Source organism: Lynx canadensis, chromosome F2 (genome assembly GCF_007474595.2).
Source record: "Lynx canadensis isolate LIC74 chromosome F2, mLynCan4.pri.v2, whole genome shotgun sequence".
Lineage (NCBI taxonomy): Eukaryota > Metazoa > Chordata > Mammalia > Carnivora > Felidae > Lynx > Lynx canadensis.
In genome coordinates, this window is record NC_044320.2 from 8,902,055 (window position 1) to 8,922,037 (window position 19,983).

General features: G+C 52.8%; 2 protein-coding genes across 4 annotated transcripts in view; one reads left to right on the forward strand and one right to left on the reverse strand.

Annotated features, from left to right (window-relative positions):
• Positions 1 to 19,983, reverse strand: part of TG (thyroglobulin) — a 252,962-nt gene that overhangs the window by 49,280 nt on the left and 183,699 nt on the right. The window lies entirely within an intron of this gene.
• The window catches only part of SLA (Src like adaptor), an 88,964-nt gene that overhangs the window by 41,273 nt on the left and 27,708 nt on the right, over positions 1 to 19,983 (forward strand). The window contains exons 1-2 of one of the 3 annotated variants that reach the window (XM_030303531.1): positions 10,364 to 10,773; positions 12,498 to 12,758. The gene's annotated coding sequence lies outside the window, so the exon portion shown is untranslated. Of the gene's footprint in view, positions 1 to 10,363; positions 10,774 to 12,117; positions 12,345 to 12,497; positions 12,759 to 19,983 lie in introns of those variants that run through there. The other 2 variants (XM_030303529.1, XM_030303532.2) reach the window with 2 other exon arrangements.

A 19,983-nucleotide genomic window follows, 5' to 3' on the forward strand; every position in this document is an offset into this window, starting at 1 on the left:
GCCTCAGTCACCTTCTGGCTGTCAGAAACCATTTAAATGCTTGCCACTGAAAAGTACTGGTTTCCCAGGCAAAGCTATCACCCTTTAAAAGGGACACTCTGCGTGATGGCTGAGGCAATGACAGGCCCCTTATTTCCAAGGCGTTTAGAATGCAGGGACGCTCTCCGTCCATCCTCAATCAGCAATTCACCCATGCGCGTTGGGTATAGGTGGCTTTTTAAAAATAATTTCGTAATTAGAGCTTGCAAAAGTGCCGGATGTTTCTTTCTATGTCTTCCTGTAGCTTTGTTTTGGGGACCAGCTGGGCCAGCGCACGGGGTAGAAGAGAGGGAAAGTGTGGGCCCTGGAGGATTACACACACACAAAGACACATTCACACATACTGTCACACCAGACACACACACTCGGGAACACGCACGGTCGCAGACAGAAACGCACATATACACACAGACACACACTTGGGTATACACAGACATACAACCACACACACATACACGCCAGACTTTCTTGAAATAGACAGCCACTCTAGGGGAGGGGGTCAGATGGCAGATGGGTTCAGGGGACTGATTAACCACATGAGCTAGAGAAGAAAGGAAATGGGCCCCAAGTATCCCAGCACCCCTAGAACAGGATCTGGGACCCAGATAAGTAGGTTTTGAATTAGTGAGCCAGTGACTATGAGTGAGGGGATGGATGAATGGATGGATGGACAGATGGATGGACGGATGGACAGATGGACGGATGGATATACGGATGGACGGACGGATGGGTGGACAGATGGACAGATGGACAGAGGGATGGATGGATGGATGGATGGATGGATGGATGGATGGACGGATGGACAGACGGATAGATGGATGAGCCTATTTTTTCTCCTGAGTGAAAAGGGGCATTTGCATCGAGGCGTAATGAAGAGTAAATCTGAGAGGAATCCAGCCCAAGCAAGAGACGAATTTCAGAGGGTGGTCAACCATAGCTTATAGGACAGCGATGGAGAGTCAGGAAAGGCTCTTGCCCAGGGGGTTGCAGACAGCCTTTTAGGAATGCCACCGAATCATTTGTCTTTGCATCCTTGGTGCCGAAAACGGTGCACGGCACTCTGCAGGCTCTCAGTAAACTGCTGGGCACTGGAGCCTCCCGAAGACGCGCTTCTGACGGCAGAGGTTGGGATGGCTAGTCCTTCACCCCCGGAGTCTAACACGGAGCGTGTGCACTGGAGGCCTCCCCTAGACATGGATCCAGCAGGATGGGACTGGAATGAATGGCCGGATGGTCGGCTGGCAGGCTGAGCGGGATGACGGGGAGAGAGCGGCGCCGAGGCGGGGAACCTCACAGCTTGGAGTTGAACTGTGACTTTACCACCTTCTTATTCTTTGGCTTTGAACAAATTACATCTCTACACCTCAGTCCCTGAGCTACAGAGCACCTGCCTCACAGACCTGTAGCGAGGGGTGCAAGAAAGGCACCCTGTGAGCAGCTCTGCCCAGCTTCCTCTGCTTCTACCAATGTTAGTTCTGTGGATATGAGCCACATGACACCTGCACACCTTGCCCGGGACCATGACTCTAACAGAAGTTATGCCCGGGACCACCTCTCACTACGCTGAAACCTTGGAAACAACTCCCAGTGTAGAAAAGCGGGCAAGGACATGGATTTAGAAACCAGAAAGACTTGCGTTCGAATCCCCGCTCTGCCACGTGGTGGCCTTGTCATTTTGGGCAAATCGATTCACCTCACCGAATTCGTTTCGCAAAGGCGGGATTCTGTCCACACCTCTTAGGTTTGTCATGTGGGCTGGTGGGGTTGACACGCGCATGGCACCAAGGGCAGCTCCTTGCCCAGCACTGTATCCTTGTACCTGAGGTCAAGGTGGAAGGACAGAGGTTGAGGGAGGTGACCCCGCAGGTACCTGTGCTGGGAGAAAGCTGGCCCAGCATGGAAGCCTGGCCTCCTCAATTTTCCTGAGTCACTTGTTTTCCCTGCTGGGTTTGACTCCTGCAGCCAGCCATGATGTATGAATTCCACCCCAAGAAACAGGAGGGTCCGGAAGATTGTGCAACCTAGCAAAGACTTCTGGAAGTGAGAAAGTCATGTCCAGTGACTCTTTTCCTCCCAGTCCCCTCCGGACTGCCTCCCTCTCTCCATTTCGCCCTTCCTTTACTTTCTTCTCCCTTCCTTTCCTTCAGCAAATGCCACCGGCCGGCTTCCGACCAGGACAAAGGGCTCAGGACACCTGCCCTAGAGACGTGCACTGTGTGTGCGGTCTGAGGTTCTGGTGAACACCTTGAGAGTGCAGGAGAGGAAGTGGTTGACTCCTGGGCCCGAGGGGGTCAGGGCGGCCCCTCAGAGGACAGTACACAAAGGGCGTGACCTGGGCTGTCCGGATGGCATCAGCGGTGATTGAAGCAGAGAGTGGGAGAAGAGCAGAAAGGAGACAGGCCTGGTACTCGCCCCTCCCCGGAGGGGTGTTTGTCAGAAGGGGAACCTGGACAAAAAGCAAGACCAGGAGGCCAGGCACCGGCCTAGAAAGGCCTTCCCGTGTGCCATGTGCAAAGGGAGGAGTCAGGGAGCCCCCGGGGATTCAGCTAGAGGGTGCTGGAACCGGGTTCCAGGTTGGAATCCTTGAGCCGGCCACAGCGGTGGGGGGAATGGGCTGCAGGTTAAGCGGGCTGTCCGGGGCTCCCACCCAACATCCACACCGGAGAGGTCACGGTGGACACGCTCTTTGGGGTTCCTGAGGGGAAACTGTGTCTGCTTGACCAGCTAGACTGAGACCCTCGGGCCTGGCCTGTCCTGGTGTCCGTATCTTCAGGCCTGAGCCTCACACGCCAACCCTGCCCTGTGAGGCCTCCTGCGTTTGGATGGGCTCAGCCTTTCCCACTGTGGTGGCTACTTCTTTGCCTTGTATTAGCCCCAGCGGGGTGTGAGATGTGAGCCCAGCCCCCACCCTGAACACAGGGTGGCCCTGACAGCCCCTGGGCCCTCAATTCCAGGAGACCTACTCCCCAAGCCTTCCCAGGCAGGCACTCCCAGGGGACTCTGACTAAGGTGTTGATGCACCTCTATGAGCTGAAGAGGCAAAGCCTCTGAGTTCCTGCTCCTGCTGAGCTCCTGGAGCCCATTTCACATTATTTCCAACATCATCCCCTTCTGGTGTGTCAGGTGGAAACAGATAGAAATTATTAGAGCTATAGGAAAACTGCACAGAACATGGGCATTGGGATTGGAGAAATCGTATCGAATCTTGCACTGACAACTTGGCAAGTGGCCTTACTCTCTGGGTCTTGGTTTCCCCATCTGTAAAATGGGCATATTGGGTCTCAAGGTGTAACATCCAGAGCACGGGCCATGGGGTCCGCGAGTCCAAGGTCAAGTCCAGCAATCCTTCTTACCGCTGTGTGTCTTTAGAAAAGTGATTTAAGTTCCCCGGGCCTCAGTTTCCTTCATGCAAAATGAGGGCAAGGAGAGGATTCACCTCATTCGTTTGTTGGGGTGAATTCATGAGACAACATGTGAAGTGTTATACACGTTAGGTTTCTTATAAGTAGAAGCAATCACTGGGGCTCCCGGGTGGCTCAGTCGGTTAAGCGACCGACTCTTGGTTTTGGCTCAGGTCATGCTGTCGTGGTTTTGTGGGTTCGAGCCCCGCATCAGGCTCTGTGCTGGCCGCGTGGAGCCTGCTTGGGATTCTCTCTCTCCCCCTCTGTCTCTTCCCCTCCCCCACTCACTCTCTCTCAAAATACATAAACTTAAAAAAAAAAAAGAATCATTAGGCTCATAATTGACATTTCAAAAGAGTTCTTCCAAAATGAAGTGAGCTAAAGCACTATCCGGAGTGTAGTTGTTATTTATAATGGTATTGCTACTCCAACTAAAGTGAAAACTAGGGAAATATTCTCCAGTCGAAAGAAGCCTTCCGGGGTTGAATTTCGCTTCGGCCAAGGATATTTTAAGCCACCGAGCTCGCCTGTCCCTCCCTGTCCTCCTCATCCAACGCACGCCGCTGCATGTAATTAGTCGTGGCTCAGCGGACAATGAAGTAGATGCCGGCTAACAATTTCACACGCGTCCAGGCGCCGATGAATGGATGACACCGCCGTAAATTACATCACGGCCGGCTCCGAGCTTGCTCGGCTTTAGATGACGGCAGCAGGATCTTGTCGTGAGTACAAAAGCGCATCGCACAGAGGCGTTAAGGCGTCACAGGATGAGAGCGTTGGAGGGGACGCTAGGGGAAGCCATCATCATTCTGTCACGGATCTTAACCTCACTGGGGGGCTAGTAAGGCACATTCAGAGGCGGCTGGGCCAGTTTCGTTACTGTTATGTTTTTGGAGATGAAACTGCCAGGGCAGGGCAGTGAAGGGGCCTCACTCGGTTCGCGAGGGGAGGCTAATCGCAGAGGCCTTATCACTGAATGTCCGGCCAGCTATTTCGGGTGTTCCCTGGGGACGCAGACGGCTCGGATGCTGTGAGTCTATTATCAGGATAATTCCACGCCTGGCCCCCTTTGTACGGCAGATGCTGCCGGGAATCGGAGTGATTAAGGCCTTAAGGAAGTTGTAAGGGAGGGGAGGGGTTTTTTAAAATTATTTTTATGTTACACCTGCTCCCTCTGTCCTTCCCTCCGGTTTTCCCTCCCCTCTCCCCTTACTTCCTTCTAGTAATAGGTAAAGGTTGCTCTGGCTATGGAAGATGCTAGTCCCAGGTGCTGATCACTGACAAGACAGGTGGCTCCCTGCCTTCATGGAACCTATAGTGTTTGAAAGTCAGACCAGCACGGAGGTGGGAAAATGAGGGTGTTCTAGGAGAGACCCTTGAAAAACTTCTCTTCCTGGGGCCTGACTCCACCCAGCAGCAGCACGACCGACTCTTCCCTCTCATGGGAAGACTCCCACGGGCCTTTGTTCTTAAGCAGAGCTCACAAGGACCTCGGTGCCCCTCCCAGAAGCCAGACTGTATATTTGCACGGGCAAAGATAACATGTGGCCTTTCAAAATTCCTTGTTAAGATCTCTCTTTGCTCAGAAACGATGCCTGTCTCCTTTATGTTTCTGTTAGAGTCCTGGTCTCCCAAAGGAAGTGCACAAGCCAGTCCGCTGGGGCACCAAAAGAAAATTCCAGAATATATTATTTAACTAGTCTTACACTTCGCACATATTTTTCTGTTTATAACGTGTATATTAGCAGCGTCATCTGCATATATAATTCATGACTAAATGGGCATATATGGGGGTGCTTACTCAAAACTCTTACTGTCTGGGTGCACGACCGAAAGTTTGGAGATGATCATACTAGAAAACGGGAAGAGGCCCTTTTCTAAGTGGGCTGAGGACAAGAGAGTCCAGCTGGGACGTCACCATAGACCCACAGTGTCTGCTCTGCTCCTAGGAACAATAACGATCGGCAAACTTCTTGCCTCTGGGATAGCTACCGGTCGAGGCTCAGCTACAGGCAAACAGTACCAAAGATGTCGTCATCCCTCTTCCCCGCCAATGCCAAATGGCATGAGCCAGTCTGGGGCCCCGACCATTTGTATAATCAAAGAATCCCACTTCTGGGCAGAGGACAAGAGCAGGGGAGACGTGGCCTGGCCCCACCTTTTGCAGGGAGTGAAGGGAACACAGGCCCTTTGACCAGCCTCTGACTCAGTAAGATAAAAGGATCAAAGCGTTGGCTGGGGCCCCAACAGGAGACTCATCGCTGATTCTGGCAGATCCTAAAGTGAGGGGAAAGCCATTCTAGGTCAGTGGAACAGGAGTAAACTCAGAGGCGTAAACTCAGAGGCAAAACCCGGCAGAGCCTGTCCAGGCGACTAGAGAAAGAGGCAGGTAGCTGGGAAGGCAAGTTGGGGCAGGACCAGATGAGGAGTCCACACAATGCTCCTTAAGGATGATGGGGGGGGGTGCGGTTATGGAAGGCTGGGACAAAACAGGACTGAGACCGAGCTGATCTGAGGAGAAGCCATTTGTCAGCCTGTCCCAGCTGCAAGGAGGTCACAGGAGGCAGTATGACAGATGAGCGAAAGATATGGAAGTCGCTTCCAACTCCAAAAAAGATGTAACTGAAGTCATCTCATAGTGAAAAAAAAGAGAGAGAGAGAGAGAAGGCACAAAATGAACATCCCGGCTGTACCACCAAATGTCTAGTTTTGATGGACAACTCTCATGTTCAAGGTTTAGCTGAAAGTCACCCTTCTGTCAAGCCTTTGGCTTGCCTGCAAACCCCAGCCATTCCCGCTGGGTTCCCTCATCTCTGTCATCGCCATCACGCTGCCCTGGCATCGTGGTTCATTCCCAGCCCCTATTTGACTCACGCTGAGCTACTGGATGGCAGGACATATGTCACCATCACCCTTGTCCCCCTAGAGCTTAGCCTCATGGCTGACCCGAGGTTAACATTCATTTAATATATTACTCATCTAAATAAGCGAGTGACCGAGTTAGATCTAGGAAATAAAAGGGTTTGCACATCGGTGCACCTAGAGGAACTTTGTAAAGAAGGCCAAGCTTCAAAGACTGAACTTCCTGAGCTCTGAGCAATGTGCTGGCCTCTTTATCAACCCTCCACAGAGCTGGGAAGTGGTGCCATCTCCCCCGAGGCGGGACTGGAGGGCTAGGTTGAGCAATGACCAAAGAGAACAACTTTAGTGAATCAACACGTTTGTGCAACTCGTCCCAGCAGAGAAGCACGGTGAGAACAAAGCTTTCACTTTTCTCTTTCCTAAGAAGGCTGTCAAGTCAAGAGGCCTCTCTGGGAAACACACAGACTCCGAGGCCACGCAGGCCTCACTCCATCTGTAGAATTCAGCCCATCGACATGGACCACTTCTCCAGCTTTGGAGATGGTTCCAGAAATAAAAGCAACTGCCATCTCTGGAGAAACAATAGGGTCTGATCTCTCCCAGATGATGTCCATGGTTGGCTTACCGTCTTCCCCGGAGGTGAAGACCCAATATTCACAATTAGGTGCTTTTGTTCAGAAGGCAGGTGCATAGCCTTCATTTATTCATTTAATGAGAGGATAATTATGGGTCATCGCTCTGGGGGCGGGCCAAGGTCACGTGTTACACATGCACCTGCCTTCCCAAGCATAGGCTCCACTTTAAGGGAAAGGGAGACATTCGTATGTGTGCCTCGTGCCGTGCTAGGTAGTCTGTACACATTTTCCTGCGGACCCTGAGACCTAGGAAGGCAGTGGGATTAGTAATACCTGTGCGCGGGCACACGGCTCTCAAATATCTCGAACCCCCTTCTCTTGCTCGTGACTCCCATATTCACGTGTCCCTATTCCCGTGAGCAGGTACAACTCCAAGGGGTGTTCTGAGGAGGGAGCAATTACCTTTGGTTGGGGGCGGGGGGGGTCTGGAAATATGTATGAACAAGGTGAGCTCTGGGATGGGTCTTTCAGGGGCGGGGGGGGTGCATCCCACACAGGGTGGGGAAGGGCAGTGGCCAAGTACTCGGTGAAGAGGCGGGAGGCCTGTCTGAAGCGTAGATGGGAACGTCAGGTTCTTACAGTGGAGGGGGCGTGGAGGCCTTGAACGGTGACGCTGCCATGGGAGGGAGGGTAGAGAACAAACGGCGAGGAGCACTGAGTGCCAGGAAAAGGGATGACGTTGGTCCTGTGGGAAGCAGGAATCTTCAGCAGGTGCTTGAGGAGGACACAGGGCTGGAACAGTGTGAGGGAAGCCGGGGGCTGGGGGAGGGGAGCGGGAAGCCCCTCTGCAAGGCCAACAGAATAGTGACAGTGAGCTCACCTCCATAGCCTGTCGAGCTGGACCTGGGTGGTGTCCCTCATCAGCTGGGGGCTGTAGGGCAAGTAAGTTAAACCCTAGGAACCGTGGTCTCTTCCAGCGAAGTCTGGGCATACAGACCACTCAGGAAGAATAAACAGGCGCCATAAACAAGATCCGAGTCTCTTTCCCGCTAACCACCCCCCCCCCCCATGTTAATTCCCTTTCTCTTCTTCCTGCTCCTTGAACGCCGCACACACTCCCTGCCCGGTGCTTCCCCCAACTGTCCTTCCTCCTGATCTTCATGTTGGTGTCATTCTGGGCTCATTTCAAAGTTCTCTCCCAAGGTGCGAGTTCCCCTTACTGTCCCCTTTCCCTTGGGTGATTTTTATGCCATCAACTGTTTACATCTCTAACTCAGCTCCTAGAGCAGTGCCTAACACACAGAAGGTGCTCGACAAATATTTGCTGAATGACTGACTGACTGAGTTGCTTATCCAGCTACAGAAGGGGCATAAACTTGGCTCTCAGAGAAGTTCTAGTTTGCATGGGATCTTGAAGTTCATCTGGTTTCACCCTTTTAAATACGAGAATCCCTTCTACAGTTTCATGGCGTCCAGCACAACACCTTCCATTGGGAATATGCTCGTGTAACTTCCCTACTAAGTGGGCCAGCCTACACTTGACCGTCTCCACTAAGAGGGAGCTTATGAGTTCCTGAGGTCTCCTTTCTCATCTTCTAGCCTTTCCAACACTGATGGGGAAAGAAGGGAACACAGTTTTGAGTAGAACCAGGAAACTGATCATGCTGGACGAAGCTGTCAACCGTGGGGCTTTCCCATCGCGCTCTGGCCACGGCCACGCGTTGCTCAGCCGGCTTAACTTTCTAGAACCTAGAGGCCCTCTGCAATCTGAAGGGCCTGCCAGCCCTCCCCAAGTGGGGAACGTTAACACCTGGCTCCGGACAATGTTAAGAGGGTAAAGCTAGTTGTTAACATGTGGAACGTTGCATTTCAGTGAGGCGGTGACTGCAGCCCCACACTTCACCGAGCAATCCTCAACCCATGAGGACATCTTGCTGATCTGCCTGGGGCCATTGGCCTGCGGCCTAATAGCTAATTAACTGGCAAACCCCTCCAGGAGTCAGGTGCTTTCTACACAGATGGACCTGAGAGTCTCTCTGAGCCCTAACGTGTGGCCTCCTGTCATACTGTCACTTGGCTGGGGCTGACCCTATACTTATACTTGAGGTCCTGGGTGGAGGCATCTCCTGCCCAGTGTTTTTATGGCTTTGCTTCTTGTGCTGACACGGAACATCAGTGACCTTGAACACCAAACCAGGCTGCTGGGGTAGAAGCCCATCTGGTCCTGCCACGCCTGGCTGCCAGGTTCCCACACGGAACCAGGAGTCCAGGCCTCTCCTGGCTCCCTCCCTGTCGGCATCTTTCTTTTGCCCCCACGGGGTTTTGACGGTGTGTCTGCTTCTTCTGCTAGCCCCTGAATTCCTTGAGTGCAGGGAGGGGTGGAGCCTCACTCACGCTGCGTCCGAGGCTCCCCTCCCTGTCTGTGGTCCCACTGCGGGTTTTACGCATAAGGACCTTGCAATCGCAAGAAGTTGGCTGAACTCGGCAATTCCGCAAGTATCCGGTACGCACCCCGTGTGGTGCTGGGCCTGGAGAAACGGGGATGAGGGTGTTGGCGGTGAGCTCCCTGAAGGGACAGCCTTGCCGAACCTGCCACACGACACGGTGCCTGTCTTGTAACCCCCCCGCCCTGCCTGCTCCCTCTACCAAACCAGCCCCTCTCTACGGATGCGGCCCACGCATCGCGCACCGCTGCGGGGTGCCTCCGGGGACCCCGGACCCGGACGCACGCCTGCTCTGCCTCTCAGGTCACCTGTATTATGGCGGAGAAGGAGGGCAGGTAGAAGCCACCCCACAGGGGGCCCTGTGGCATTCCACCGTTCCACCATGCGTGACAGGGATCGTGGGTGGCCGGCCGCGGGACTGGGTCTATGTGAACCGACCGCTGACCGCCGGGCAGGCTTGTGATCCATGAGAGAACGGCACGCAGGTTGACTTCCTGAACGCTCCCAGTACCTCCGTGGGACAGCTGTGATCCCGTGGTGCCTGTTCCCCAGGGCACCGCCTGACGATGCCTGGCACGTTTTGGCAGGGTCAGTGCCGCCGGCATCGGGTAAGTGGAGGCCAGGATGCTGCTAGACATCCTACAGCACCCAGGGAAGCCCTCTCCCCTCCGCTAACACACCCGGCAGAGGACGGGTCTGGCCGGAACGTCCATAATGCCGAGACGGAGAACCCTCCTGGAAAGTGGAAACAGGAGCCTCAAGTCGGGGTCGCTAGCCCGGATCACACACGGGTGCACGGCTGCCCTGGTTTCACCCCTGCTCTCGCTGACGCCGGCCCCGGGCTCCCCCTCCTCCACACCTGCTGCGAGAGCCACGGTTCGGCTTCCACGCAGCACAGTGGCAGTTTTAGGGACATGTTCTCAAACCGCCTTTGTTTCCTGGCAGTTACCGCAGGAGGGAAAGGGAGATAACGAACCACCAAAGCTGGGGGAAGTGAGGGGCGCACCCTCCCTGCCCCTGTCACCCAGTTACCCACTGGGAACAGGCAGAGCCGATACTGTGACCCCGGCCACAACCCAGGGGCTCCAAATTCTGAGGCTCTCCTCCTGCAGGGGCTCCTCCCGTCCGTGGTCTGTGTGCTTTCGTGGAGACCCCTCTGTGGTCCGCCGTCTGTCTGTCGCCTGCCTCTGCCATCAGGCTTGGAGCTTCCCCGAACCCTCCAGAGTCTGTCCAAGCCAGTGGCTCCTCGTGCTGCTCACGGCTGGCCTTGCCCCGGGCTGGCCCTCTCTCCTCCTGTGGGTCTCAGCTAATGGCGGACCACGGACATTGACCACCTGTGGGAAGTGACGCACCCCGGCCCCTCTGTCACACCGGCCGCTCCATTTTCTCGGCAGTCCCCACCACTGATGGTTGGTGTATTCGGGTCTTTATCACATGGCTCCCCCAGAGAAGGTAAACTCCGCGAGGGTTCTGTCGGGTTTCGCACCTGCCTGAATTCCAGAGCCTGGAACAGGCCCGGTAAAATTTTATTGAATAAATGACTGAAGGAGGGAATGCACTCAGTGTCGCCTTCACAGGAAATGCTTGGTAATTTTTTTTTTAGGTTGCCACAAAGCTCATGCCTTCTGACAATCGGTCCAAGCCTCTTCTAATCCTCTGTGTGAAGCTGGTGGGGGGGATATCTCCACTTAGGCATGTTTCTGCCTGCCTGTGCTTCCCCTTCTCAATCTTTCTCACCATTTCCTTTGTGCCTTCCTGGGGTTCCCTGTGGACAGTGGGTATTTTCACAACTTGCCTAAGGAAGCAACTATCTAGTGGGAAGTTCCTTTTTCATTTAGAAACGGCCCTGATGTTCTCGAGAGCTCTGACAACTACACGGAGCGAGGTTTCTAAATGAGGGCTGGGTTGGGGCGGCTCATCAACAGCCCTGGACACTGGCCCCTGGCTCTGCTTGGGGACCAGCCGTGTGATTCTGGGAAAGTCACTGGACACTCAGCTCTGGCGTCTCTGTGAAGCGTGGTGGGGGGGTCGGCTGGGGCTCTCAGAGGGTCGCCCCAGTACAGTCATCTGGTGTTCCCAGCTCCAGTAGGGAAGTCCTGCCACTAAGTCCTTAGCCCCCATGTGACTGAGTTTTCCCACTTAAGACTCACATACTATGAATAGGGAGCTATATATCATCATCATCATCATCATGATTATTATTTGAATTTTAACCCATCAGAAAGTTGAAATAGGCACATATGCCCATCACCCGGATCCAGCAAACGCTAACATTTTTCCACGTTTGCTTTCGGCCTCTCTCGTTTTCTTCTTTCTTTATATTTATCTGCTTTTGTATTTTCTTTTTCTTTTTCTTTTAGCGAACCACTTGAAAGTTGCAGCCATTATGACACTTGACCTCCAAATACAGCAGGGAGTAGTATCTCCCAAGAACCAGCACGTTTTTCTCACATAACCACATCACTATCAAACCCAAGGAAATGAACACTGACACAATATTATCTACAATGCAGTGTCTATGTGAATACCCTCCCTCCCCCGCCACCTCCGTCCCAAGAATGTTCTTTCGAGGTCTTTTCCCTCGATCCAGGACCCAGCCAAGCCTCACATACTGTGCTCAGTCACCGTGTTTTCTTAGTCAATTTTAATCTAGAACCTGGGGGGGGGGGTGCCGCGCGGGGGGGGGGGGGGGGTGGGAAGCTAACTACATTGCATTGCCTTTCTCACTGCTTCTGGTCATGGCACAGCAAAGGGGCTGCGTGTCTTGCCCCGGAAGGCTGACGGGTAGTTACTTTCTGGAGTAGGCATTGGTGGCTACTATTTCAAAAGTCTGCCAATTAAACAGAAGCTCTGGTCCAGGGCCCATTTGCAGGGACAGAAAAGAAGCAGCAATCACTGGGAAGCTGGGAAACCAGGAAAGGAGAAGCTGCAGGCCTGAGCCCCAGCCTCCTCGGACCCAGTGGGCTCCAGGGATGTGTGAGAACAGCCTCTCAGCCTCCTCTGCCTTTTAATTAGAGAAAAAGGTGCCAGCCTCGGAAAGCCTGAGCACGGCCCAGGCCCTAGAATCGAGCTGCATATATGTTCCCAAGTGCTTTGAAATGATGGTGATGATGATGTTGATGATGATGATAATAATAATAATAATAATGATGCCACTGTCTTCCCTATCCTTACAGAGAGAAGCCTGCTCAGAGAGGTTACTGAAAACAGGAACCTGACCTTCTGCAAGTCCCACGCCTTCCTCATTTCTAGCAGAGGAAGTGTGTGGCTGCTTTAGCAACCACTGTTCTTGATAGCTTGGACTTCTCTACACCCGCGGAGGCCTGGCCACCTGCTCGCTCTGTGGGAGCAGCGGCAGCTGATGGAGAGGCGGTGACGGTGCTCCTGGCAGTCGCTCCGTAGCTGCTCCCAGGGGAGACCATGCCCAGCTTCTGAAGGTATCTTAGGGGACAGGGCAGGGGCTGGGCGGGGAGAAACCTCAGACTCCTCAGACGCACAACTGGTGGGGCGCTGACTTTCTGGAGACACAAGAGTGCTCTGCGGAAACAGGGAGAGTGAGGCCGACACCTAACACAGTGCCCGGCACCTGGCAGCCGTTTGGTGGGCATGTGATATAGAATTACAGACGGCAAGAGGGGCTGGGGATCTCGGGCCGGGGACACTCCTGCCGGAGGGCATTTTCTGGCTAAGGGCCAGCAGCCTGACACATAGCAGGCTTCTTACTAAGGGCAACTGATGCTTGCCATCAGTCTTCGAGCTGTATGACCTTAAACCTCTCCAGGCCTTCGTTTTCTCCGCTGTAAAGTGGGAATAATGGTACCCAATACAACAGGTATGGGGCATGTTAAATGAGCTAACATATGCAAAGTGCCCAGGCCAGTTTGAGACGCAGAGTAGGTTTTCAATAAATGCAAACGACGTGGAGTCATGACATGCAAAGATGACGGGGCCCAGGTAGGCTGACTGTTCACCAAGGTGCTTCTAAGGGCTTGGGTGCGTGGATCTTTGGGAAGATGCCAATGATAACCCATAACAATCAGAGTAGGTGGCGTGTGTATGGGGGCAGGGGTGTGATTAAGGAAAAACAATTATGTGAGGTATATAACATCTAAAAACACAGAATGTGAGAATTAGATTTTGGAGCGCTAGAATTCCCTGAGGAAAGCGGCACATTCCGTATTCTTTTAGGCGCCAACACATCCAGAGAGCCTAATGCCAGATGACCTGAGGCTTTGGCCTCAGATCCTACATCGGGACCATGCGTGTGGGGGCGAAGGAATGGCGTCCACCGTACTGAGTGGCCGGGGAGGGGCACTGCATGAAAAGCTATTGTTCTGTCCTCAGAACAATCCCGCAAGATTATGATTATCACTTGCTTTTCACAAATGAGACAAGGCTCAGAGAGGTTGAGTAATTCGTACAAGTCACACAGCTGGCAAGAGGCTGTAAGGGCTCCAAGGGCTGAGGTGGGGAAGAAGAGGGTCTCAGCTACACCAGGTGTATGAAGGACCAAAGTGTGTACTATGGCAGGTGTTCTTTGTTTTAAGAGATATGTATCCCAGAGTCTGCAAATTGGCATTCTGTGGTTTGCTATGAGACGCTGAGCTGCAAACCTATAAGGCGGGCGATGGCGCTTTCAAACCTGGGCAGCTAAGCCCTCATCAAAGTTCTGGCAAAATGCTTTGCAAATGACTTTCTCTAGTTAGGAGAATGCTATTCAAGCGTGCTTAAGGTGTTCTGGAAGTACAACGAGAACAATATTAAAAACCTACTTAACAGACTAGAAATCTATTTCGACTTCTGTGCTTTAAACAGATCTAGACTCAGGGCAGGAAAGGGTTCCATGGAAGACCGCTGACTGAATCAGCCGTACCTACGTCAACATTCCGGGTCAGCTGCCCATGAGCTGTGTGACTCCGAACCAGTCACTTTGCCTCTCTGAGTCTTACTTTCCTCCTCATAAAAAGAAGCCCTGCGTGTTTGTAAGAAGTCTAAATTATAGGCCCTCTAAGGACTAAGTAGGAGCAGCCGAGCAGGATATTCCTTGATTTCTCTGAATGCTGATTTCTGCATCTTTCTCCAGGTGATTAACTGAAACAGACACGGGTAGGTTTGAATTGCAGCAAACTGAAATCATTTCTCTAAAACAGAAAGGAAAAAAAAAAAAAAAAAACCAACTTCACCACTCTTGAGTTTTGAGAGCTGGCAGCGTATTTCCGAGGGGAGGGTGCCTTTTTTAAAGACTTAGGAAGCATCCACTGCGGTGAACCCTAATCAGTTTCCTGCATTAATGATGCTGCTGGTTTTTTAAGTTTTCATTTGACATTCGGGAAGAACTTATTTCCCCCGGCTCCGAGAGAGGCTAAGAGCTGAAAATTCTCATTAAGGCTTTCCGGCAAGTCAGGCAAGACCAGCGGGCTGAGGGTGGGCCCTGGGTGTACCTCTAGCCATCCCTCCAGCCCTCCCTCCCCTTAATAAATATGCATCGAGGCCACACCATGTGACCGACTTCCTCCCTCTCACCTCCCCAGGCGTCCGAAGAAGTAAGTACTGGGTCCAACCACTTCCTCCCATCTGAGAACCGCCAAGGGAGGGGGCTTATTTCATTATGGTAACTGAGCTACAGACAGAAACTTGTCAAACAGCTTTGCAAAGTCATATTTTTCCTCCCTGGCGCCCTCCAGGCAGCAGGGTCCGTGGCTGGAGGGCTTGGGGTGCGGCTGGGGGGGCGGGGAGGGAGGCGGAGAGACCCAAAGAGCGTTAGAAGAAAGTGGGAAAAGTACAGCCCCTCCCACCTGTACCTTGCCAGGCACTTTACAGACAATACTTTCGGTCACTCACCCAAATGGAGCAAGCGCTTACTCTGTGCCAGGCACCTGGTAGGTAAAGGTTTTTTCATCGAGGAATATACTAGACGTGGGTCGTGCTCTCAGGAAGTTCACAGCCTGAGGCAGGGGTGGCTAACACACACTTAAAGAAACAAATAGGGAATGGTGTGTGTGCCGCGAAGGGAACAGAGCCCAGGACAAAGAGTGCAGGTAGACCGGTGGTTCGGATGAATGCTCACATTACCCTGGGCGGTGGCCGTGCCTATTCCCAATGTATGGACCTGTCAGCTTTCCCACTCCTCCCCCGCCCCCAGCCAAGGTCTCCGAGTCACGGGGACAATCGCTTAGGACTTAACACCCTCTGAATGCAAACTCCAAGCACCCAGAGCATCAGGACCCAATTCTTGGGGTCGGCTCTATCAACACACCTATGGGTCCACCTACAGAATACCTATTACATATGTGCCTCCCGCACGTCAAAAGGTAATAGCATCACCACCTCCTCACAAAAAAAGGATGCTTTCAGCTTTATACGACCCTCCGTCCATTCCCTCATGCCTCCGAGCACACAGCTAAGAGCCCTGCTCGGGAGCCAGACGCCTGGATTCAAATCCTACCTCCACCCCTTACAAACGGACCTCTGACAGCTTCTAGAAATGCTCGGGCTTCAGTTTCCCTAGTTCTACGAAGCGCGGCGTGACGGTGATGCGTCCTACGTAGACCGGTCGTGGGGGTCCGGTGGGTACGTGTAAAACCCTTCCTCGGCACACGGTAGGCTCCGGATTTTCTCCGGTTGCCATACGCTCAGCCCATGGGGAGACGGCACGGATCTGTGAGGAACACGGAGCCCTCCCTCTGGTCTACCTGCTATTTACAGGGGAGCAAGCCGATACCCGAAGAAGGAAGGTGGTTCACCCCACGTCTCCGAGAGGTTAGCGGGCCCGTTGTGGGTTCCAAAGCCATAACGTACGGGAAGTAAACATGAGGAAACACTAGGGAGGAGAAATGGGTTAATGTTCCCTCTGCCCGTGCCGGAGTCACCCCACCCGTCCAAACGATTCTAACGCAAAGTCGCCAAGTTCCCCTCGGTACCTCAGGGCTCGGAGCAGAGGGGCAGAGGTGTGAGGGAAGGGCCCGACAGCCGGCTCTTCCGGGAGCAGCAGTGGCTTCGCGATGGTCGGAAGCAAGGGGCCTTGAAGGACACAGGCAGGGGACGTGCCGACTCCCAGACCTGTGTGCCTTCTCTGGTCTCCCGGCAATCCTAGCTCTTAGGGTGTTTGTTAGCTGATTTAAAAGTGTATAGTGCTGGGACGAGGGTGGTGGAAGGAATCAGTGTTGGTAGTAAAAAGAATCAGGGTTTGGGGCGCCTGGGGGGCTCAGTCGGTTGGGCGTCCGACTTCGCCTCAGGTCACGATCTCGCGGTCCGTGGGTTCGAGCCCCGCGTCGGGCTCTGTGCTGACGGCTCGGAGCCTGGAACCTGCTTCGGACTCTGTGTCTCCCTCTCTCTCTGCCCCTTCCCCTGCTCACACTCTGTCTCTCTCAAAAATAAGTAAACATTGGGAAAAAAAAAAAAAAAAGAATCAGGGTTTGAAAGCTGGCCCGGCCACTGAATGAGCTGTGTGCCCCTGAGCACCTTACTCAACCTCTCTGAGACTCTGTTTCCTCATCTGTACGACGTATGGTGGGCTCTTTGGGGTATCAGATGAGTCACTGTACTTCAAACACTGGATTCAGACCCTCCATGTAGCGGGTGGTCATCATCGAGATCAGTGTCTCTTCTTTGAAAGCAACGGAGATGTCTTTGGGTAGCTGTTCCGGATACGGGTGATTGTTGGGAGAAAGTCGATTCCTTCCACCGGTGCCTGGAGCCGGTGCATCCTGGCTTGTGAGGGCCCACTGTGCGCACCTCTTCCTAACTCCGCGTCCGGGGAGGTCACCTTGCAAGCCGGAAATCAGCCATGGTGGGAATATTTACACCCCAGAGGTGAGCAACCCTTACAGATCAGAATCGTCCTCCCTCTGCCCATCACTGATTGTTAAACATTTACTACCACACCACTAATTCTCTCTCTCTCTCTCTCTCTCCTGGGCACACTGTCCCTCTACTCTCCACCTATTCTGTTCTGTTTTATGGAGTAGCTTCTGTGTTCCAGCCACGGGTAAAATCAGATCTGGCCACTGTCTTTACAGCACTTAGGGTCATTGTTGAAAAATCACACAAGTAACTGTTACAATTATAATCCACTTAAAGGGCAATGCAGGATTCCTGAGGAGGTTTTAAAAAAACAAAACAAAAAGAGTAGCTCAGTGTTTCTCATCCCTAGAAGCACATGCAAATATCCTGGGGTTTCTGGAGAAAGACCAGTGCCCACGCCCCACTAGAGGAAACGTTCAAGAACCCCTGAGGGTAGGACCCCCGCATCTGTGTTGTGACGAGTGATCCACAGCGAGGGGCGAAGGCCCTGGAACAGGTGGCTCAGCATATGCAAATGATGTCGTTAGCAAAATACCAATTTCCAGCTTGTTCGATAAGTTTATGAGCCACCCCGTTGATTGGTGTGTGTGAATAAAAAGCAAAACAGAGTCCTGCTGTGCAATGTGGTGTAGTAAGAGAGTCGCCAGCTTCACCTCCCTGGGCCCCCGTGTCCAGGCGACCTTTGGCATCTGTACACGAGTCTGCAGCCACCCCCCCTCCTTCTACGGAAACGTGCATTTCCCAAGTATCTGTATTTGGAAGGAAAAGAAAAAGCCTACCCATATTTACTGTTTCTCCGTTCTGCGTAATTGTGTACCTGCGTCATCTGATACCAAAATAATTATCTTTACGACGGACTTTTTTCAGTGTTTATGATGTCAGTGTTTATGATGTCAGCTAATGGGTTTTATATATTTATAACGGTCCTGTATACTGGCGGCCTCTGTGTCTAAAAAGCTGATGGAGAAAAGAAACAAATGGTGGGGAGAATTTCTTCTTTTTATTCAATGCGATGCTAAAGCCACGTGGGGATTGGCTCTTTGCCTATCTCTCCATGCCGGACCCCACATCACACGGACCACACTTCCTCGCTCGTGAAGCATTTACTGTTGGCAGAGGCCAGCCACACAGACCCCAGGATGTGTGCCGCCCGTGAAACCTCCTCTCTCGAATTCGTATTTGTGAAAACCCAGCAAGGCAGATGTGGCTGTTAGGTCGGTTGTTAAAATAAAAACGAGCGATGGAAAGAGGCTTAGTGACGTAATACGGGTGAGGCTGAAACTTGCTTCAGCACCAACTGGCCCCGAATCTGGCTTCTTCCCATGACATCCTAACATGTTATCCTAGTCTTAGGGTGGAGCTGAGGCTCTCTGTTGGCCTGAGAATACAGGGGATCCCTTTCTGGGCACGCAAGTGCAGAAGGAGCCAGAACACAGGCTCAGGGACACGTGGGTCAGGCAGAATGGTGGACAGAGTGCTGGACAGGGGGTTCTGGTCCCTGTCCAAACTTCCCAGGTGACTCTGAGCAAGTTGTTGCCCTCTCTGAGCCTTTTCTTTGTGATATGAGGGCACTGAACTGCCACTTTTCAATTGGTGCTTTACGATATCCTGAGATTCGGTTGTCCCATCAAGAGAGTGGAGGGGTAAGAGTGCTGAACCCTGAGTCCCCAACCAGCAGCTTGCTTTTATCTATTTTTACATATTAAGCTTCTGGGGAAGCTCTTTTTTTTTTTAAGTTTATTTATTTTGAGACACACACAGAGAGAGAGAGAGAGCAGGGAAGGGGCAGAGAGAGAATTCCAATCCACGCTGACAGCATAGAGCGTGACAAGGGGCTCTATCCCACAAACTGTGAAAACATGACCTGCGACGAAATCAAGAATCAGATGCCCAACCGACTGAGCCACCCAGGCGCCCCTGGGGAAACTCTTCAACCAACAGGTTTGGAGTATCCAGGATGAGAGGATCCCGAGGTCTCCTCCAAGTGGCCATTTAAAGGCTCTGGTTTTGAGTTAGGCAGGAGGAGGAAGAGGGAGCACTCGAGCACCTTTCTGAGCTGGCTGCCTGTCCTGGCCAGTGTCCCAGGAGCCACGGCCATACCACAGCCCTCCTCCGCCATGCAAGAAAGAAGAACAAGGTGGGGTTGGGGGATAGGGAGGACAGGCTGTGGCTGCACCTGCCCTGAGAGGAGAGCAGGGAACAATGTGGGTCACAGCACAGGTGCACCTGTCGAGTGAGGTCAGGATGTGGTGGGGTGCCCCCGGAAATCCTGCGAGATCCTTGGCAGGGAAACCAACCAATGCTAAGCCCCTGTTCCAGCTCTCGTTCCTGGTGCACAGCATCAGACCACAGGCAGCACCAAGCAAGCCCCAAGTCAACTGGGCGGGTACCAGGTCCCCGTCACAGTGGACGGACAATTGAGGCAACAGGGCCATGAGCCATTGTCTGTCCCAACGCTTTCCCCACGGTATTTGAGAACGCTGAGGCCAAGGAGGAGAAGAGACCCGCTCGAGCTTGCAGTGAGTTAGCTGGCCACCCAATACCACCAAGGGATCTAGCTTTGGTAAGTCTTCAGCTGTTTGATTTACCAAATGTATCTCTGCTTTAGATATGATCTGTAATTTAACCCTCAAAACAACCCTTCAGGGCATATATTTGTCTCCCAAAGTTATAGATTTAAAACTCAAGGCTCAGAGAAGTGCGGGAACTTGGCAAAGGACACACAGCCAGTAGGTTGGGAGCAGGAATCTGAACTCAGGCTTGCCTGCCTTGAAAACCCTTTCAGAGATTCCTTATTCTTTCCCAGCTCCGCTTCTGATTATAAAAGCAATCCATGCCCATGGGGGAAACGCCTGGAGT